Source organism: Salmo salar, chromosome 06 (assembly GCF_965601325.2).
Source record: "Salmo salar chromosome 06, fSalSal1, whole genome shotgun sequence".
In the NCBI taxonomy this organism is placed as follows: domain Eukaryota; kingdom Metazoa; phylum Chordata; class Actinopteri; order Salmoniformes; family Salmonidae; genus Salmo; species Salmo salar.
This window is the reverse complement of record NC_138296.1, coordinates 78,549,158-78,571,597: the sequence shown is the minus strand read 5'-3', so window position 1 is coordinate 78,571,597 and position 22,440 is coordinate 78,549,158. Positions and strand designations below refer to the sequence as shown.

The following is a 22,440-nucleotide window of genomic DNA, read 5'->3' as shown; positions in this document are numbered from 1 at the left end:
ATAACATCAAACTGATCAGAAATACAGTGGAGACATTGTTAATGTTGTAAATGACTATTGTAGCTGGAAACGTCTGATTTTTAATGGAATATCTACATAGGCGTACAGAGGCCCATTATCAACAACCATCACTCTTGTGTTCCAATGGAACGTTGTGTTAGCTAATCCAAGTTTATCATTTTAAAAAGGCTAATTGATCATTAGAAAACCCTTTTGCAATTATGTTAGCACAGCTTAAAGGCCAGCATCCCGGAGTCGCCTCTTCAACTGGTGTTTTGCGGGTACAATTTAATGAAGCTGCCAGTTGTTTCTCAAACTAGACACTCTAATGTACTTGTCCTCTTGCGCAGTTGTGCACCGGGTCCTCCCACTCCTCTATCTATTCTGGTTAGAGCCAGTTTGCTCTGTTCTGTGAAGGGAGTAGTACACAGCATTGTACGAGATCTTCAGTCTTCATTTCTCAGAACAAGAATAGACTGACGTGTTCCAGAAGAAAGTTCTTTGTTTCTGGACATTTTGAGCCTGTAATTGAACCCACAAATGCTGATGCTCCAGATACTCAACTAGTCTAAAGAAGGCCAGTTTTATTGCTTCTTTAACAGTTTTCAGCTGTGCTAACATAATTGCAAAAGGGTTTTCTAATGATCAATTAGCCTTTTTAAATGATAAACTTGGATTAGCTAACATATGTCTATTTACCACCACAAACCGATGCTGGAACTAAAACTGCACTCAATGAGCTGTACAGGGCCATAAGCAATGAAGAAAATGCTCATCCAGATGCGGCGCTACTAGTGGCCGGTGACTTTAATGCAGGGAATCTGAAATCCATTTTACCTCATTTCTACCAGCATGTCACTTGTGCAACTAGAGGCAAAAAAAATGCAGATCACCTTTACTCCACACACAGAAACGCATACAAAGCTCTCCGTCGCCCTCCATTTGGCAAATCTGACCATTACTCTATCCTCCTGATTGCTACTTACAAGCAAAAACTCAAACAGGAAGTACCAGTGTCACGCTAAATACAGAAGTGGTTAGGCTTCATTAATAAGTACATTGACGACGTCTTCCCCACAGTGGTTGTACATACATATCCCAACCAGAAGCTATGGATTACAGGCAACATCCGCACTGAGTTAAAAGCTAGAGCTGCCGCTTTCAAGGAGCGGGACACTAATCCAGATGCTTATAAGAAATCCCACTATGCCCTCCGACTTATCAAAGGTCGAATCCTACTACATCGGCTCTGATGATCGTTGGATGTGGCAAGGCTTGCAAACTACTATGGATTACATGTTTCAAGCAGACCACCATAGTCCCTGTGCCCAAGAACGCCATGGTAACCTGTCTAAATGACTATCACCCCACAGCACTCACATATGTAGCCATGAAATGCTTTGAAAGGCTGGTCATGGCTCATATCAACACCATCATCCCAGACACCCTGGACCCACTGCAATTCACATACCGCGCCAACGGATCCACAGATAACGCAATCTCTATTGCACTCCACACTGCCCTTTCCCACCTAGACAAGAGGAACACCTATGTGAAAATGCTGTTCATTGACTACAGCTCAGCATTCAACACCAAAATCCCTCCAAGCCCATCACTAAGCTAAGGATTCTGGGACTGCAACTGGATCCTGAACCTCCTGATGGGCCGCCCCCAGGTGGTGAGGGACAGCATGGCGGATGTGTTGTTGCTTACCCTCACTACCTGGGGGTGGCCGGTCAGGAAGTTCAGGATCCAGTTGCAGAGGGAGGTGTTGAGGGTAGGCAACAACACATCCGCCACACTGACCCGCAACACGGGGGCCCCTCGGGGGTGTGTGCTTAGTCCCCTCCTGTACTCCCTGTTCACCCACGACTGCGTGGCCACTCACGACTCCAACACCATCATTAAGTTTGCCAATGACACAACGGTGGTAGGGATGATCACCAACGACAATGAGACAGCCTATAGGGAGGAGATCAGAGGCCTGGCAGCATGGTGCCAGGACAACAACCTCTCCCTCAACTTCAGCAAGACAAAGGAGCTGATCGCGGACTGAACACGCCCCCATTCATATCGACAGGTCTGTAGTGGAATGGGTCTAGAGCTTCAAGTTCCTCGGTGTCCACATCACTAAGGATCTATCATGGTCTGCACACACCAACACAGTCGGGAAGAGGGCATGACAACACCTTTTCCTCTTCAGGAGGCTGAAAAGGCTTTAGATGGGCACTCCGATCATCAAAAGGTTCTACAGCTGCACCATTGAGAGCATCTTGACTGGCTGTATCACCGCTTGGTATGGCAACTGCTTGGCATCTGACCGCAAGGCGCAACAGATGGTAGTGCGTACAGCCAAGTACATCAATGGGGCTGAGCTCCCTGCCAACCAGGACCTCTATACCAGGCAGTGTCAGAGGAAGGCACTAAAAATTGTCAAAGACTCCAGCGAACCAAGTCATATACTGTTGTTCTCTCTGCTACCGCACAGCAAGCAGTACCAATGCACCAATTCTGGAACCGCAGGACCCTGAACAGCTCCTACACCCAAGCCATTAGACTACAAAATAGTTCATTAAATAGTTAACCAAATACCGACACAGACTATCTGCACTGACCCTTTTTGCACTAACTTTTTTGACTTATCACGCTGCTGCTACTGTTTATTATCTGTCACTTTATTTCTAGTTATACACTACATGACCAAAAGTATCTGGACACTTGCTCGTCAAACATCTCATTCCAAAATCATGGGCATTGATATGGATTTCGTCCCCCCTTTGCTGCTATAACAGCCTCCACTCTTCTGGAAGGGTTTCCACTAGGTATTGGAACATTGAATGGACTTGCTTCCATTCAGCCACAAGAGCATTAGTGAGGTCAGCCACTGATGTTTGGTGATTAGGCCTGGCTCGTAGTTGGCGTTCCAATTCATCCCAAAGGTGTTCGATGGGGTTGAGTTCAGGGTTCTGCGCAGGCCTGTCAAGTTCTTCCACACCGAACTCGACAAACCATTTCTGTATGGACCTCGCTTTGTGCACAGAGGCATTGTCATGTTGAAACAGGAAAAGTGCCTTCCCCAAACTGTTGCCACAAAGTTGGATGCACAGAATCATCTAGAATGTCATTGTATGCTGTAGTGTTAAGATTTCTCATCACTGGAACTAAGGGGCCTAGCAAGAACCATGAAAAACAGCCCCAGACCATTATTCCTCCTCCAACAAACTTTACAGTTGGCACTATGCATTCGGGCAGGTAGCGTTCTCCTGGCATTCACCAAACCCAGATTCGTCCGTCGGATTGACAGATGGTAAAGCGTGATTCATCACTCCAGAGAACGCATTTCCAATGGTGGCGAGCTTTACAGCACATCCAGCCGACACTTGGCATTGCGCATTTCATGAAGTTCCCGACAAACAGTTATTGTGCTGGCGCTGCTTCCAGAGGCAGTTTGGAACTCGATAGTGAGTGTTGTAACTGAGGACAGACGATTTTTATGTGCTACGCACTTCAGCACTTGGCGGTCGCGTTCTGTGAACTTGTGTGGCCTACCACTTTGCGGTTGAGCCATTGATGCATCTAGACATTTCCACTTCACAATAACAGCATTTACAGTTGAATGGGGTAGCTCTAACAGGGCATAAATTTGACAAACTGACTTGTTGGAAAGGTGACATCCTATGACAGTGCCACGTTGAAAGTCACCTAGCTCTTCAGTAAGCCATTCTACTACAAATGTTTGTCTATGGAGAATGCATGGTTGTGTGCTCGATTTTATACACCTGTCAGCAACGGGTGTGGCTGAAATAACAAAATCCACTAATTTGAAGGGGTGTCCATATACTTTTGTATATACAGTGTATGTACTAGAGGTCAACCGATTATGATTTTTCAACGCCGATACCGATACCGATTGTTGGATGCCCAAAACCCCTGTCAATACCGATTATTCGGCCGATTTGTTTTATTTATTTGTAATAATGACAATTACAACAATACTGAATGAACACTTATTTTAACTTAATATAATACATCAATAAAATCAATTTAGCCTCAAATAAATAATGAAACATGTTCAATTTGGTTTAAATAATGCAAAAGCAAAGTGTTGGAGAAGAAAGTAAAAGTGCAATATGTGCCATGTAAGAAAGCTAACGTTTAAGTTCCTTGCTCAGAACATGAGAACATATGAAAGCTGGTGGTTCCTTTTAACATGAGTCTTCAATATTCCCAGGACAGAAATTTTAGGTTGTAGTTATTATAGGAATTATACGACTATTTCTCTCTATACGATTTGTATTACATATACCTTTGACTATTGGATGTTCTCATAGGCACTTTAGTATTGCCAGTGTAACAGTATAGCTTCCGTCCCTCTCCTCGCTCCTACCTGGGCTCGAACCAGGAACACATCGACAACAGCCACCTTCGAAGCAGCATTACCCATGAAGAGCGAGTGACGTTTGAAACGCTATTAGCGCGCACCCCGCTAACTAGCTAGCCATTTCACATCGGTTACACCAGCCTAATCTTGGGAGTTGATAGGCTTGAAGTCATAAACAGCGCAATGCTTGAAGCACAACGAAGAGCTGCTGGCAAAACGCACTAAAGTGCTGTTTGAATGAATGCTTACGAGCCTGCTGCTGCCTACCATCGCTCAGTCAAACTGCTCTATCAAATCATAGACTTAATTATAACATAATAACACACAGAAATACGAGCCTTAGGTCATTAATATGGTCGAATCCGGAAACTATCATCTCGAAAACATAACGTTTTTCCTTTCAGTGAAATACGGAACCGTTCCGTATTTTATCTAAAGGGTGGCATCCCTAAGTCTAAATATTCCTGTTACATTGCACAACCTTCAATGTTATGTCATAATTATGTACAATTCTGGCAAATCAGTTCGCAACGAGCCAGGCGGCCCAAACTGTTGCATATACCCTGACTCTGCGTGCAATGAACGCAAGAGAAGTGACACAATTTCACCTTGTTAATATTGCCTGCTAACATGAATTTCTTTTAGCTAAATATGCAGGTTTAAAAATATATACTTCTGTGTATTGATTTTAAGAAAGGCATTGATGTTTATGGTTAGGTACAGTCGTGCAACGATTGTGCTTTTTTCGCAAATGCGCTTTTGTTAAATCCTCCCCCGTTTGGCGAAGTCGGCTGTCTTTGTTAGGAAGAAATAGTCTTCACACAGTTCGCAATGAGCCAGGCGGCCCAAACTGCTGCATATACCCTGACTCTGTTGCAAGAGAAGTGACACATTTTCCCTAGTTAAAAGAAATTCATGTTAGCAGGCAAGATTAACTAAATATGCAGGTTTTAAAATATATACTTGTGTATTGATTTTAAGAAAGGCATTGATGTTTATGGTTAGGGACACGTTGGAGCAACGTGTACTTAAGCGATTATATGCAACGCAGGACAGGCTAGATAAACTAGTAATATCATCAACCATGTGTAGTTAACTAGTGATTATGATTGATTGATTGATTGTTTTTTATAAGATAAGTTTAATGCTAGCTAGCAACTTACCTTGGATTTACCTTGGATTCTAACTGCATTCGCGTAACAGGCAGGCTCCTCGTGGAGTGCAATGTAAAGCAGGTGGTTAGAGCGTTGGACTAGTTAACCGTAAGGTTGCAAGATTGAATCCCCGAGCTGACAAGGTAGAAATCTCTTGTTCTGCCCCTGAACAAGGCAGTTAACCCACCGTTCCTAGGCCGTCATTGAAAATAAGAATGTGTTCTTAACTGACTTGCCTAGTTAAATAAAGGTGTTATAAATAAAAATAAAAAAATAGGCCAAATCGGCGTCCAAAAATACCGATTTCCGATTGTTATGAAGACTTGAAATCAGCCCTAATTAATAGGCCGTTCCGATTAATCGGTCGACCTCTAGTATGTACATATCTACCCAATTACCTCGTATGCCTGCACAAGCCAAGTTATCATTACTCATTGTGTATTTATTAGTACTTTTATTTATTATTACGTGATTTACTTGTATATTATTTCTCTATTTTCTTTCTCTCTGCATTGTAGGGAAGGGCCTGTAAATATACATTTCACCTGTTGTTTACAAAGCATGTTGACATCTGACTTCGTTTCCAACAGAGGACCCCCAGTTTACCTCCCAGGTACGGAGATCCTTCTGTTCAGCGCTTGGTATCAATGTCAGTCTTTCTTCTGGATACCACCCCCAGACCAACGGCCAGACCGAACGGGCCAACCAAGAGATGGAGACTGCCCTACGCTGCTTGACTTCTGCTAACCCTTCCTCCTGGAGCGCTCAGCTACCCTGGGTTGAATATGCCCACAACACCCTCATCAACGCCTCGTCAGGTATGTCACGCTTCGAGTGTGCTCTGGGTTACCAACCACCCTTGTTCCCCGACCAAGAGGTTGAGGTTCCCTCTGTCTAGGATCATCTGGGCCGTTGTCACCGTACCTGGAGGAAGGCTTGGGCTGCCCTTCTTCGTGCTTCCGACAGGACCCAGTCCCAAGCCAACTGTCGCCGGGCCTCTGCTCTAGTGTACCCCCCGGGTCAAAAGGTATGGCTCTCATCGAATGACCTGCCATTGAAGGTGGCATCGAAGAAACTTTGCCCCCGATTCATTGGTCCCTTTGAAATTGACCGGGTCATTAACCCCTCTGAGGTGCGCCAGAAACTCCCAGCCTCTCTCAGGATCCATCCTACCTTCCATGTATCCCTGATTAAACCTGTCTGCTCCAGTTCGGTCTGCTCCTGCAGCAGCTCCTCCACCCCCTCGGCTCATCATTGTGCCTGTTTTCCTTGCCTGACGCTGTTTTCCTTTCAGCTACAGTTCTGCCCGCTCTGACTCTGGTCCCTGTCTCCAGTCCCATGTCTCGTCATCCTGCTACTCTGTCCTGGATTCCCCACTCTACTACTCCCTTGGATTCCCCTCTGGACCTGCTTACCCTGTCTCAACCCCTCTCGCTCCAGCCTCAGCTTCCGCACCTGGTTTCCAGCTTCCCACCCAAGCTTCTACTGACCTGCACTCCATCTCCCCCCGTGTGTCAATAAATACCTTGGTTACTTCATCCCCGTCTCCTCGTCTGAGTCTGCTCTTGTGACAAATGTTTGATTTTGATTTGAGAAGACTGCACTGAGCTTAGATAGTGACTAAAAGACTGTCCACCCACAGTTTAAAATCGGCTTGGATAGTGAATGACTGTCCACCCACAGTTTAAAATAGGCTTGGTTAGTGAATGACTGTCCACCCACAGTTTAAAATAGGCTTGGATAGTGAATGACTGTCCACCCACAGTTTAAAATAGGCTTGGATAGTGAATGACTGTCCACTCACAGTTTAAAATAGGCTTGGATAGTGAATGACTGTCCACCCACAGTTTAAAATAGGCTTGGATAGTGAATGACTGTCCACTCACAGTTTAAAATAGGCTTGGATAGTGAATGACTGTCCACCCACAGTTTAAAATCAGGCTTGGATAGTGAATGACTGTCCACTCACAGTTTAAAATAGGCTTGGATAGTGAATGACTGTCCACCCACAGTTTAAAATAGGCTTGGATAGTGAATGACTGTCCACTCACAGTTTAAAATAGGCTTGGATAGTGAATGACTGTCCACTCACAGTTTAAAATAGGCATAGATAGTGAATAAATGATTGTCCACTCAGTTTAAAATAGGGACACAACCTGATACATTTCCTATAAATAAAGAAAATAATGTACATTTCCCTTTTAAAAAGTGGGAAGCTGGAGATGGTATTTACACACAACAGATACTGTATAATGTTCTGTTTCCACTCCTCCCACATTCAACAGTACAGAGAAGATCACCTGCTCCTACATGTATAGATTACATAGGACGTGTATCTCTGTCATTAAGGGCAGGCTGTAGTTCACAAACATGTTTACCAACCCCCCAAAATGATTTCCACTCTACAGAGAAACATCATCTAACATGATGTGTGTTTCATATGCAACAGCCGAGGGAGTTCTAGAAAGACCACCAAAAACAGTAAGAGTATAAACAACAACCATCGGTTTCACTGTTAACACCAATAGGTATTAGGTCTAATATAACTCTCCAACTTACCAGTTCAGCATGAAGTAACTTCAGTGGGTGAAACTCATATCTTGGCCTGTGAGGACAGAGGAGGGAACATTTAAAGGCCCAATGCAGCCGTTGTTATCTCAATATCAAATCATTTCAAAATGCTTCTTCGCAAAGATCAAATTCTCAAGCAATCATTTAGCTAGGACTGTCTGGGAGTGGTCTGAATGGGGAGGGGAAAACTGAAAACTAGCTGTTATTGGCAGAGACGTTTGGAACTCTCTTTCTTATTGGTCTATCAACTAATTTAACGCCTGGGTTCAAGTGGTCTTTTCAAAACAGCTGTTACACTAAATGGAAATTATTCAAATTTTCGTATTTTCACAGTATTATTACAACCTCATTGTGTGGAGATGTATATACAACACAAGAAAATCTAGTTTTTGACTGGACTGGGCCTTTAAGAACAGGTCAGCTCTGGACATTAGGATCCTCCCCTTAAATCAAGAAAAACATTAAACCTATGGACATGAACCTCACAGACAGACAGACAGACAGACAGACAGACAGACAGACAGACAGACAGACAGACAGACAGCACACACACACACACACACACACACACACACACACACACAGCTCCGCCCCTCCGCCCCTCTCCCCAGCCAAGGAAAACACCCCAGTAAAATTATAACATCCACAATGGACGCTTGGGAAGAGAGTCCTGTTTTGTTTAGCTATAACATTAAAGCTGAAAGCTATGAATCATAATGTGTTTAAACGAACAATGGAACTATTCGTCATAGATAATCAGATCTGTCTGTTATTTTCAACTGATTTTCAGTGTGTATGTGTGTGTGTGTGCATGTGTGAGTGAGTGTGTGTGTGTGTGTGTGTGTGTATATATGTGCATGTGTATGTATGTACAGTTGAAGTCGGAAGTTTACATACACCTTAGCCAAAAATTCACAATTCCTGACATTTAATCCTAGTAAAAATGCACAGTCTTAATTAAGTCAGTTAGGATCACCACATTATTGTAAGAATGTGAAATGTCAGAATAATAGTAGAGAGAATGCTTTATTTCAGCTTTTATTTCTTTCATCACATTCCCAGTGGGTCAGAAGTTTGCATACACTCAATTAGTATTTGCTAGCATTGCCTTTAAATTGTTTAACTTGGGTCAAACGTTTCAGGTAGCCTTCCACAAGCTTCCCACAATAAGTTAGGTGACTTTTGGCCCATTCCTCCTGACAGAGCTGGTGTAACTGAGTCAGGTTTGTAGGCCTCCTTGCTCGCACACACATTAACAGTTCTGCCCGCAAATTTTCTATGGGATTGAGGTCAGGGCTTTGTGATGGCCACTCCAATACCTTGACTTTGTTGTCCTTAAGCCATTTTGCCACAACTTTGGAAGTATGCTTGGGGTCATTGTCCATTTGGAAGACCCATTTGCGACCAAGCTTTAACTTCCTGACTGATGTCTTGAGATGTTGCTTCAATATATATGCATAATTTTCCTGCCTCATTATGCCATCTATTTTGTGAAGTGCACCAGTCACTCCTGCAGCAAAGCACCCACACAACATGATGCTACCGCCCCCGTGCTTCACGGATAGGATGGTGTTCTTCGGCTTGCAAGCCTCCCCCTTTTTCCTCCAAACATAACGATGGTCATTATGGCCAAACAGTTCTATTTTTGTTTCATCCGACCAGAGGACATTTCTCCAAAAAGCACGATCTTTGTCCGCATGTGCAGTTGCAAACCGCAGTCTGGCTTTTTTATGGCGGTTTTGGAGCAGTGGATTCTTCCTTGATGAGCGGCCTTTTAGGTTATGTCTATATAGGACTCGTTTTACTGTGGATATAGATACGTTTGTACCTGTTTCCTCCAGCATCTTCACAAGGTCCTTTGCTGTTGTTCTGGAACTGATTTGCACTTTTTGCACCAAAGTACATTAATCTCTAGGAGACAGAACGCGTCTCCTTCCTGAGCGGTATGAGAGCTGTGTGGTCCCATGGTGTTTATACTTGGGTACTATTGTTTGTACAGATGAACGTGGTACCTTCAGGCATTTGGAAATTGCTCCCAAAGATGAACCACACTTGTGGAGGTCTGTAATTTATTTTTCTGAGGTTTTGGCTGATTTCTTTTGATTTTCCCATGATGTCAAGCAAAGAGGCACTGAGTTTGAATTTAGGCCTTGAAATACATCCACAGGTACACCTCTAATTGACTCAAATGATGTCAATTAGCCTATCAGAAGCTTCTAAAGCCATGACATCATTTTCTGGAATTTTCCAAGCTGTTTAAAGGCACAGTCAACTTAGTGTATGTAAACTTCTGACCAACTGGAATTGTGATACAGTGAATTATAAGTGAAATAATCAGTCTGTAAACGACTGTTGGAAAAACTAACTTGTGTCATGTATAAAGTAGATGTCCTAACCGACTTTCCAAAACTATAGTTTGTTTAACAAGAAATGTGTGGAGTGGTTGAAAAACTAGTTTTAATGACTCCAACCTAAGTGTACGTAAACTTCCGACGTCAAATGTATTTGTGTATGTGTATGTATGTGTGTGTGTGTGTGTGTGTGTGTGTATGTATGTATATGTGTGTGTATATGTGTGTATATGTGTGTGTGTGTATGTGTGTATATGTATATGTATATGTGTGTGTCTATATATGTGCATGTGTATGTATGTGTGTGTGTGTGTGTGTGTTAGAGGTCGACCGATTAATCGGAATGGCCGATTAATTAGGGCCGATTTCAAGTTTTCATAACAATCGGACATCGGTATTTTTGGACACCGATTTCACTGATTATTATTATTTAATTTTTTTTACACCTTTATTTAACTAGGCAAGTCAGTTAAGAACCCATTCTTATTTTCAATGACAGCCTAGGAACGGTGGGGTAACTGCCTTGTTCAGGGCAGAACGACAGATTTTTACCTTGTCAGCTCGGGGATTCAATCTTGCAACCTTACGGTTAACTAGTCCAACGCTCTAACCACCTGCTTTACATTGCACTCCACGAGGAGCCTGCCTGTTACGCGAATGCAGTAAGAAGCCAAGGTATGTTGCTAGCTAGAATTAAAGTTATCTTATAAAAAACAATCAATCAAGCATAATCACTAGTTAACTACACATGGTTGATGATATTACTAGTTTATCTAGCCTGTCCTGAATTGCATATATTCGATGCGGTGCGCATTCGGGAAAAGGACTGTCGTTGCTCCAACGTGTACCTAACCATAAACATCAATGTCTTTCTTAAAATCAATACACACGTATATATTTTTAAACCTGCATATTTAGTTAATATTGCCTGCTAACATGAATTTCTTTTAACTAGGGAAAATGTGTCACTTCTCTTGCAACAGAGTCAGGGTATATGCAGCAATTTTGTCACGTCCTGGCCAGTATAAGGGTTAATTGGTATTGTAGTTTGGTCAGGACGTGGCAGAGGGTATTTGTTTTATGTGGTTCAGGGTGGTGTTTTGGTAAAAGGGCGTTTGATTTAGTATTTCCGGGTTTTTGGTTTATGATCTATGTTTAGGTAATTCTATGTCTAGTCTAGGTAGTCTGTGTTTCTATGGTTGATTAATTGGGGTTGGGACTCTCAATTGAAGGCAGGTGTTTTCTCTTTGCCTTTGATTGAGAGTCCCATATATTAGGGTGTGTTTGTGTTTGGGATTTGTGGGAGATTGTTTTTGCATTGCGTGTTTTTGTAAGCCTGCAAAACTGTCATTTGTCGTGCTTATTGTTTTCTTGTTTTCTCGTGTTCAACATTCTTTAATAAATTAAGAAAATGAACACCAACTCTACTGCGTATTGGTCCACACTTTCAGACGACGATTTCGCTATATCATCGGATGATGAAGAAGTTCGTGACAGAATCTCCCACCTAACCAGGACCAAGCAGCAGAGGAAGGAGCAGAGGAATTTTGATTTGGACAATCGGGAGAGATGGACATGGGAGCAGGTTATGGCCGGAGAAGGCCCATGGAGTATGGCTGGTAAGGACCGGGAACGTTTCCGAGGATCAAGACTGGCGTTGAAGCACGCGAGACACCCCAATAATTTTTTTGTGGGGGGCACACGGGTAGTGTGGCTAGGCCTAGGAAGAGCCGGAAGCCAGCTACCCGTGGTTATATGGAGGAGCGTATGAGGTGGAGAGCGCCATGTTTCGCTGAGGAGCTCACTATCTCACCCATACGCACGCACAGTCCGGTGCGCGTTATTCCAGCCCCTCGCAGGTGCCGTGCTAGAGCGGGCATCCAGCCTGGTAGGAGGATGCCTGCGCAGCGCATCTGGTCGCCGGTACGCCTCCGAGGACCAGGCTACCCAACTCCCGCTCTACGCACGGCTACCATCAGGCCCCTGCACAGCCCAGTCCGCCCTGTACAAGCACCCCGCTCGTACAGGGCTACTAGTTCCATCCAGGAGGGAAGGGTTGTGCAGGAGGTAAGATCAAGACCGACTGTGCGCCTCAATAGCCCTGGGTTTCCAGCTCCTGTCTCTCGTGCGGACCCGGAAGTGCGTCAGCCCAGTCCGACTCGTCCTGTTCCCGCTCCCCGCACTAGCCTGGAGGTGCGTGTTCCCAATCTGGTACGCCCAGTACCAGCACCACGCACCAGGCTTCAAGTGCGTAAACCCAGCCTCGCCAGTCAACAGTCACCAGAGCTGCCCGCCAGTCAACAGTCACCAGAGCTGCCCGCCAGTCAACAGTCACCAGAGCTGCCCGCCAGTCAACAGTCACCAGAGCTGCCCGCCAGTCAACAGTCACCAGAACTGCCCGTCAGTCAAGAGTCGCCAGAACTGCCCGTCAGTCAAGAGTCGCCAGAGCCGCCCGTCAGTGAGGAATCGCCAGAGCCGCCCGTCAGTGAAGAGTCGCCAGAGCCACCCACTAGTCAGGAGCTGCCAGAGTGGCCAGACTGCCCGGAGATGTCAGAGTGGCCAGACTGCCCGGAGATGTCAGAGTGGCCAGACTGCCCGGAGATGTCAGAGTGGCCAGACTGCCTGGAGATGTCAGAGTGGCCAGACTGCCCGGAGATGTCAGAGTGGCCAGACTGCCCCGAGCTGCCAGAGTGGCCAGACTGCCCCGAGCTGCCAGAGTGGCCAGACTGCCCCGAGCTGCCAGACTGGCCCGAGCGGCCAGACTGCCCCGACTGCCCCGAGCTGCCAGACTGTCCCGACTGCCCCGATCTGCCCGACTGCCCCGATCTGCCAGACTGCCCCGATCTGCCAGACTGTCCCGACTGCCCCGAGCTGTCAGAGTGGCCAGACTGCTCCGAGCTGTCAGAGTGGCCAGACTGCCCCGAGCTGCCAGAGTGGCCAGACTGCCCCGAGCTGCCAGAGTGGCCAGACTGCCCCGAGCTGCCAGAGTGGCCAGACTGCCCCGAGCTGCCAGACTGGCCAGACTGCCCCGAGCTGCCAGACTGGCCCGAGCGGCCAGACTGCCCCGACTGCCCCGAGCTGCCAGACTGTCCCGACTGCCCCGATCTGCCTGACTGCCCCGATCTGCCAGACTGCCCCGATCTGCCAGACTGTCCCGACTGCCCCGAGCTGCCAGACTGCCCCGACTGCCCCGATCTGCCAGACTGCCCCGATCTGCCAGACTGTCCCGACTGCCCCGAGCGGCCAGACTGTCCAGACTGTCCAGACTGTCCAGACTGTCCAGACTGCCCAGACTGCCCAGACAGCCCCGAGCTGCCAGACTGCCCCGAGCTGCCAGACTGCTCCGACAGCCTGGAACGGCCAGAACCGGAGCCACCTCCAGAGATAGGTGGGTTGGGGAGGGGGGGTGTAGCACAGTGCCGTCGTTGACGGCAGCCACCCTCCCTTCCCTCCCTTTAGTAGGGGGGAATTTTTATTTTGGTGTTGTTTGGGGTTATTTTTGTTAAGGTGCTTCCGGGGTTAGCACCTTTAAGGGGGGGGGGGGGGTAACTGTCACGTCCTGGCCAGTATAAGGGTTAATTGGTATTGTAGTTTGGTCAGGACGTGGCAGAGGGTATTTGTTTTATGTGGTTCAGGGTGGTGTTTTGGTAAAAGGGCGTTTGATTTAGTATTTCCGGGTTTTTAGTTTATGATCTATGTTTAGGTAATTCTATGTCTAGTCTAGGTAGTCTGTGTTTCTATGGTTGATTAATTGGGGTTGGGACTCTCAATTGAAGGCAGGTGTTTTCTCTTTGCCTTTGATTGAGAGTCCCATATATTAGGGTGTGTTTGTGTTTGGGATTTGTGGGAGATTGTTTTTGCATTGCGTGTTTTTGTGAGCCTGCAAAACTGTCATTTGTCGTGCTTATTGTTTTCTTGTTTTCTCGTGTTCAACGTTCTTTAATAAATTAAGAAAATGAACACCAACTCTACTGCGTATTGGTCCACACTTTCAGACGAAGATTTCGCTATATCATCGGATGATGAAGAAGTTCGTGACAAATTTGGGCCGCCTGGCTCGTTGCGAACTGTGTGAAGACTATTTCTTCAGAACAAAGACAGCCAACTTCGCCAAATGGGGGAGGATTTAACAAAAGCGCATTTGCGAAAAAAGCACAATCGTTGCACGACTGTACCTAACCATAAACATCAATGCCTTTCTTAAAATCAATACACAGAAGTATGTATTTTTAAACCTGCATATTTAGCTAAAAGAAATCCAGGTTAGCAGGCAATATTAACAAGGTGAAATTGTGTCATTTCTCTTGCATTCATTGCACGCAGAGTCAGGGTATATGCAACAGTTTGGGCCGCCTGGCTCGTTGCGAACTAATTTGCCAGAATTTTACGTAATTATGACATAACATTGAAGGTTGTGCAATGTAACAGGAATATTTAGACTTAGGGATGCCACCCGTTAGATAAAATACGGAACGGTTCCGAATTTCACTGAAAGAATAAACGTTTTCATTTGGAGATGATAGTTTCCGGATTCGACCATATTAATGACCTAAGGCTCGTATTTCTGTGTGTTATTATGCTATAATTAAGTCTATGATTTGATAGAGCAGTCTGACTGAGCGATGGTAGGCAGCAGCAGGCTCGTAAGCATTCATTCAAACAGCACTTTCGTGCGTTTTGCCAGCAGCTCTTCACAATGCTTCAAGCATTGCGCTGTTTATGACTTCAAGCCTATCAACTCCCGAGATTAGGCTGGTGTAACCGATGTGAAATGGCAAGCTAGTTAGCGGGGTGCGAGCTAATAGCATTTCAAACGTCACTCGCTCTGAGACTTGGAGTAGTTGTTCCCCTTGCTCTGCATGGGTAACGCTGCTTCGAGGGTGGCTGTTGTCGATGTGTTCCTGGTTCGAGCCCAGGTAGGAGCGAGGAGAGGGACGGAAGCTATACTGTTACACTGGCAATACTAAAGTGCCTATAAGAACATCCAATAGTAAAATGTATATGAAATACAAATCGTATAGAGAGAAATAGTCGTATAATTCCTATAATAACTACAACCTAAAATTTCTGTCCTGGGAATATTGAAGACTCATGTTAAAAGGAACCACCAGCTTTCATATGTTCTCATATTCTGAGCAAGGAACTTAAACGTTAGCTTTCTTACATGGCACATATTGCACTTTTACTTTCTTCTCCAACACTTTGCTTTTGCATTATTTAAACCAAATTGTTTCATTATTTATTTGAGGCTAAATTGATTTTATTGATGTATTATATTAAGTTAAAATAAGTGTTCATTTAGTATTGTTTTAATTGTCATTATTACAAAAAAGGAAAAAATAATCGACCGATTAATCGGTATCGGCTTTTTTGGTCCTCCAATAATCGGTATCGGCGATGAAAAATCATAATCGGTCAACCTCTAAAAACATCATACCTCAGTCAAAACAAAGGATGGAAATATGGAGTCAAATGACTGATCTAGAGCAGACTGGGACTGTCCCGTTGCAACACCACTGGATGATCAAGGTAGGTGTTGGACTGATAGATACAAGGTCACTGGTTCCAGTCCCACTTGGTTTACCCCCAGAATTTGCTTCCATACGATGTTGGTTACCTCACCGATATCAAAATCCCACGTGGGAAGACCCAAACACAGACAAACACAACCACCACTGACGCAGTCATGACCATGATACCACTGCCAGCATCTCCAAACACAACAATCATTGGCCTGTGTGTGTGTGGGTGTGTGTATGTGTGTGTATGTGTGTGTGTGTTTTCTGATTGACATCTCCACTGCCAGACCAGTACAGCTGAGCTAGGGGACTCCCTCCTCTAAACAGCATCATGCAGCAGGTCTGAAGACCAGCCAACATCTACGTTTGAACACTTAAGAACATCACTGATTTACTGATTAACAAATATGCAATAAATCAATATTGAAGAAAAGTATGCAATACATCTTTTACTATTTTAACTGTGTGTGTATGTGTGTGTGTGTGCGAGTCCTCTACCACTAGATGCAGAGCCACACAGAAGTATCCTTCTAGTTTTGAAGGCAGCAGGGTAAACGGTGTGACTCATAGCAATCCTATCTGTTTGTTTTGCCTGTCTGGCTAAATGTCATTTCAGGCATGTGATCAGCTAAGGAACTGCCTGAGACTGCTTTTAGGTCCACCCCAATCTTTATTTCCAGTTTTACAGCTCACCTAAACATGATACTTTATCACGGCATTGCATTTGGTTTATTTTGTGTCTAGGATTCTGGAATAAATCTATTCTGGTGTTTTTTTTCACATCACTTGCCTTGGTTCAGCATTTATTTATTTTTTTTCTGAGCCAGGCACCAGCAGCAAGCTACTGTCAGCCAGCTGCTGTCAGACAAATACCATTTCCTCCTTGGAGATTTGAGATTAAAACAAGCACTTTTTAGCTGCCTAAACCGGTCTCCCTTTTCAGGGACTCAACGGCCCTGAAGTTGAGAAACACACACAGCAACCTGATTCACAACGAAGCATCAGCCATCCCATTAACACAACACAGTCAATATTCATCACAAAATCACTGCATTGTGTAATAGCAGCCAAATATATCACCTTTCCAAACAACCTGTACAATATGGCACAGACAGATTTTACACAAGCACAATAATCTGAGCCTTGGCCAACGAACAAACGCCCTGAATCAGTATAAGCTTTCCCCTCATAACAATAACCCTACCCTCTGACCCGAAAAAACACAGCCGTTAAGCTTCTTAGCCCAACTCTCTTCATCAGAATCAGCTTTAGGCTACGGTGGCTTCTAAACCATGCAGGTAAGGTAATTTGAGACCTTGGGACTATAAGGTTATATCTGAGCAAAGCAATGTTCTGAGATATTGAGCATTAAAGTTTTCACATGTCAGGTATCAGACCTCTTTTGTAGTCCTCACCGTAAAGGTACCTCAAGTGCAGAGGGGGATGCAGTCGCAGATAGAACCTTATGCCTCTGAAATGTCAATCTGGGTTCAACCATAAGGTCCTATCTGACACAGAATGTTAAAATGATTTCAATTTCAATACAAAAGTAGATTTGTAATGATTAAATAAAGGGAATACCCTTCCTTCTTTCAATTCATGTCGTCATATATATAAATTCATGTTCATCACACATTTGTTAAAGCGATAGTTCCCTAAAATGACAAATACACTATAGCCTATGGAGAACTAACCACATTGCTAAAGCTTAGCTCTGGATGAGTAAACTGATATATTTTTCTGGTCTCTGACACCCAAAGTCAGTAAATTACTTGCTATTTACCAATAAAATGTGGTAAGTTATGTAATTTTAGAGAAATTCCCCTTCCATGCAGGTTTTCGTATTGATATAGAACAAGACAAAAGCAGCTATGCCTCTCCTAAGGGTTTTAAACATGCTCTAAGAAACCTGTATTAATTTGTTCTTACCATAAAGAACTTGCGTTATGGCCATTCTTCTAAAAAGGGGTGGACAAAACTCTTAAGTAATTAAAAATGAGGACCAGAACCTATTATGTCAATAATCAAGGACTTGGAACTGCAAGGTTCTATCTGCAAAATTAACACTAGGTGTACAAAATATTAGGAACATCCTAATATTGAGTTGCACCACCTTTTGCCCTCAGAGCAGCCTCAATTCGTTGGGCATGGCCTCTACAAGGTGTCGAAGCTTTCCACAGGGATGCTGGCTCATGCTGACTCAAATGCTTCCCACAGTTGTGTCAAGTTGGCTGGATGTCCTTTGGTGGTGGACCATTCTTGATACACACAGGAAACTGTTGAGCGTGAAAAACCCAGCAGCGTTGCAGTTCTTGACACAATCAAACCGGTGCGTCTGGCACCTGCTACCTTACCCCGTTCAAAGACACTTCAATCTTTTGTCTTTCCCATTCATCCTCTGAATGGCACACATACATAATCCATGTCTCAATTGTCTCAAGGAAAAATCCTTCTTTAACCTGTCTCCTCCCCTTCATCTACACTGATTAAAGTGGATTTAACAAGTGACATCAATAAGGAATCATAGCTTTCACCTGGATTCACCTGGTCAGTCTATGTCATGGAAAGAGCACTCAGAGTATAGTTTTGAGATAATGAGTATTTTTCAAGTCCCAGATCTCAGAACCCTTTTGTAATGTCTCCCTCTTTCATGACTCAATAAGTATATCACCTTACATACAATTATTTTTGATTGACCATCCAACAATGAGATTGGATTCCAGAATTAACCTTACAGCACCAAGCCAAAAGGTGTTTAGGCAAATACAACTTTCAGATTTTTCTCTTTTTTTTCTCCATAGTAAATATACTTGTTTTATTATCTGACATATCTCACATATAAAGGCAGGCATCAACGATCACCTAAAGAGCAACTCTATGTGAATAACTCATTTTTTACCAAATGTCATAAACCTTCATAGTCCCAAGGTCACTAATGGTTTTTGTGCAAAGGAGGTAGGTAGGGCAATGTTTGTCTCTCTAATCGCAATCGAAGTGCTTATGCCACTGTGTCAATACTATAAACCTGGATAGGGTTCTCTTCCTACACACAGCAGACATGCAGTGACAGAAGCTACAGAATGGTCAATGGACACAGACAGACACTTCATTAGAGTTAGGAATCTAAAGACATTGTTTTAAGTAGCTATTACTATACCACTATTGTTATACAGTACTGTTTTTATTGTAGTAAACAAGTGTTCTCTTTAGTCATGCTAGACTCCTGAGATCCTATGTGTCTGATGAAAAGCATGCAACACATAAGCAGATGGAATGGATTTTCTTTCTCATCAATCAGACATTTTTTGACGTGTTTAATTCGTTCTAGTGACCAACAGCAACATACTGCATTTTCGATTTAAGGTCAATTCGGCCATTTGCTTCCAGGGTGAATATCTTGGTCGAAGCTAAGAAAGCAGCCACTTCAATGCATATCGACCAAATCGTGGCAAACGGGTCTCTATCGTCCCTCTCCCCCATAATCGGAATCAGCTAAATGTCACTTCAAACACAGAGATTGTAAAAAAGTGTGTCACACACGTCCGGCTCCCTGTCAATGACCGCAAGCTTCACACACAGGACATTGGCTCCGTGCGTGCACGGGAACAGGTGGCAGTTCCGCGCACAGGTGTGCGTCTACAACACCACTGAACCAAAAAAAAGGTAACTTGTGTACACTTTTTATCCCTTACCATCAACATACATGTCGACTGTTATTTATTTACAAAAAAAATACTTTGGACAAATGCCTTTTTCAATATCAAAACAGAAAATGGACTACTAATGCATCTCAAACAGCTGTCTGATACTGACAGAAATCAGTATAGCTCGACAAGAGTAGCCATTGGCTGATTGTTACTTCTTGATTCTCTTGCTTTATGTTGTGATGGAAGAAGCGGAACATACATGGCAAACGAGTGCACACTGCACACACACACAGCCCCAAACATCAGAATACTGGCTAACGTCAGCAAGCTAGTTGTCTGACAAGCAGACATCGTTAGCATGAATTGTGATCTATATCTCTACAGCATCATGTATAAATTGAGCAAACTATTGTTCAATAACTCGTATGTCTGTTATCTAATTTAGCTAGTAGCTGCCATATGTTTAAACCCAAATAGTTTAGAGTGGTTTGCGTAAAAGCTAGCCTAGCAGGTGGTGCATCTCTCATGCAAGCATGCCAGTCTGACTACTTTTATGGGCAAGCAAGCTGGGTATCCCTGCTATTTATTGTCTGTCCTGTTAGCTAGCAGCTAGCAAGCCTCTACCTTGGAGAACAAAATACCGATATACCAATCCATTTGTCCATTTTTTGACGCTGCAAATAGCAAACCAGCTGACTAACATTACACCACAGATGAATGGGGACACATATCTTTGATTAGACTATATACCGTTTCTGCTAACGTTCCATTTCACAAAAACGAAAGCAATGCATGGATATGACATCCATGCACGTGTTGTGCATGCTTCTACACGAGCTATAATGTTATTTTACATCAAACCAAGAACGACCCTTTCGAAAATAACCCACAAGATTTGCCGCTGTTTCTGCAATCTAGTTTCCAGAACGACCTCTCTGGGAATGGAATATTCTCACGGGTTTCAACCACCAATATGAAATCAAGCGAACGTTTTTCTCTCTCCAATACTGTAAATGACTAGACACCCAGATCAACGAATCATACAAACGTGGTGCTCAGCAAAACATTGCAAAAGTCCCACTTTCAGCCAAAATGACAGAAATATGAAAATGCCCTTACGTAAATTGGTTGCGACGAGAACGGATAAAATCCGATGTGAGAAATGATGCTTACAGAGGCTGGGCCGGGATTTTCTCTCTTTTTTACAGCTGCTGTATCTCCCGCCCTCTCCCTGTTCCTCTCAAACTCTCTCTCTCTCTCTTCCCCGGTCTTGTCTTTATCCTTCCCTTCCAAGAGCCCGCTCCTCTTGTACCACTCGCCATCCAGTGGAGAATGGCCAGATGCGTTCCTATAAGGAAACACTCACGGGATTTGTGTGCGCGTGTGCGCGTGCATGCGACTAGTGTACGTGCGTGCATGTGTGTGTGTGTGTGTGGGTCTCAGATAAATGACAGGTTGTAAGGGAATATTATGTTACACTACAATTTGGTGTGTGTGTGTGTGTGTGTGTGTGTGTGTGTGTGTGTGTGTGTGTGTGTGTGTGTGTGTGTGTGTGTGTGTGTGTGTGTGTGTGTGTGTGTGTGTGTGTGTGTGTGTGTGTGTGTGTGTGTGTCTGTGTCGTGTGTGTGTGTGTGTGTGTGTGTGTGTGTGTGTGTGTGTGTGTGTGTGCGCTCATCCCACTAACAGTAGCCCACAAATGCAATGCTTTTTTTGAGAGGCCTTGTCATGTTGATATAAATGTTGATAGTTGAGTAGCTTAAGTAGAGCCCTCTCTAAATGATCCTCTCCTTGAGACCATAGATCAAATCAAATGGTCAAATGTATTTATAAAGCCCTTTTTGCATCAGCAGATGTCACAAAGTGACATTGAACCATAATTTGCTCCAGCGTTGCCGTACTACTATGGCTGACCCTGTAAAACAACACATTTCACTGAACATATTTGGTGTATGTGACAATAAAACAGCTTAATCCTGACATGTTTATTTCTTGGTCTGACAAGAGGAAATCTAAACTATTGTTTCTAAGCCCTTGGAGAAAAACCGCATGATCAAAATCATATCAATTAATTGGCATGACATCATAGAGGTTGGCAGAGCAAGCTTCAAACAGGAAGCTCACCCCACGAAGCACACGATAAAATCAGTGACAGATTCGTTTTCTGTTTTGATTTTAAGGTTATAAAACTGTCATAAATAATGCACAGTGCCAAATTATGATGTGAATGTGCATACTAGGTACTGGGTAATCAAATTACATTAAAAAGTTGCCAATATTACAGTATGTTTAAATGTTGTCATACAGTCATGTTTAGTTGTTGTCCTGCAATACCAGCCATAGCTAGCTATAGTAGGACAGCATGCAGTAGCAAGAGTTGAACAGTCTTAAAGGCTATTCCAATGGATGAAAGAGGTCCAGTTTACATTAGGGACCCCCTGTACTTAGGTTAGGCAGAGCTCTGCTTCTTGTAGTACTATATCCTGATCATTTTTTCTTATTTAAGTGAATTCAGAATGTTTGCATTTCTGTCTTCTGTAACCTCTTTCAACATTCATCCAACATATTATCCCAACACATGATCCATTTCTGTAATCCTTAGAGGTTTCCTAATCACACAAAATCTCATTGAATTGTCATTGGAGTACAATTAGGACTATAATAATGGTGTCCAGTTTATCTAGCCTGCTGTCCCAGTCTACCAAATGTGAACTGAAAATATGGTTTTGACTCAGTGTACACAAATGGGTGTGTCAAGCCTCCTGTAAATATGATATCAACATTTGCTTTTGTTGTGTGATTAGGAAACATCTTGAGGTT

The 22,440-nt window shown here is 43.8% G+C and overlaps 1 protein-coding gene across 4 annotated transcripts in view; it reads right to left on the bottom strand.

Annotated features, from left to right (window-relative positions):
* LOC106608040 (1-phosphatidylinositol 4,5-bisphosphate phosphodiesterase beta-4) overlaps nt 1-20,957 on the bottom strand; it is a 178,789-nt gene extending 157,832 nt beyond the window's left edge. For all 4 annotated transcript variants that reach the window (XR_006770320.2, XM_082976989.1, XM_082976990.1 and 1 more), the window contains exons 1-2: nt 20,743-20,957; nt 8,095-8,140 (exon numbers count right to left, since the gene is read on the bottom strand). The gene's annotated coding sequence lies outside the window, so the exon portion shown is untranslated. The remainder of the gene's footprint in view (nt 1-8,094; nt 8,141-20,742) is intronic.
* Between the last annotated feature and the right edge of the window lie 1,483 nt (nt 20,958-22,440).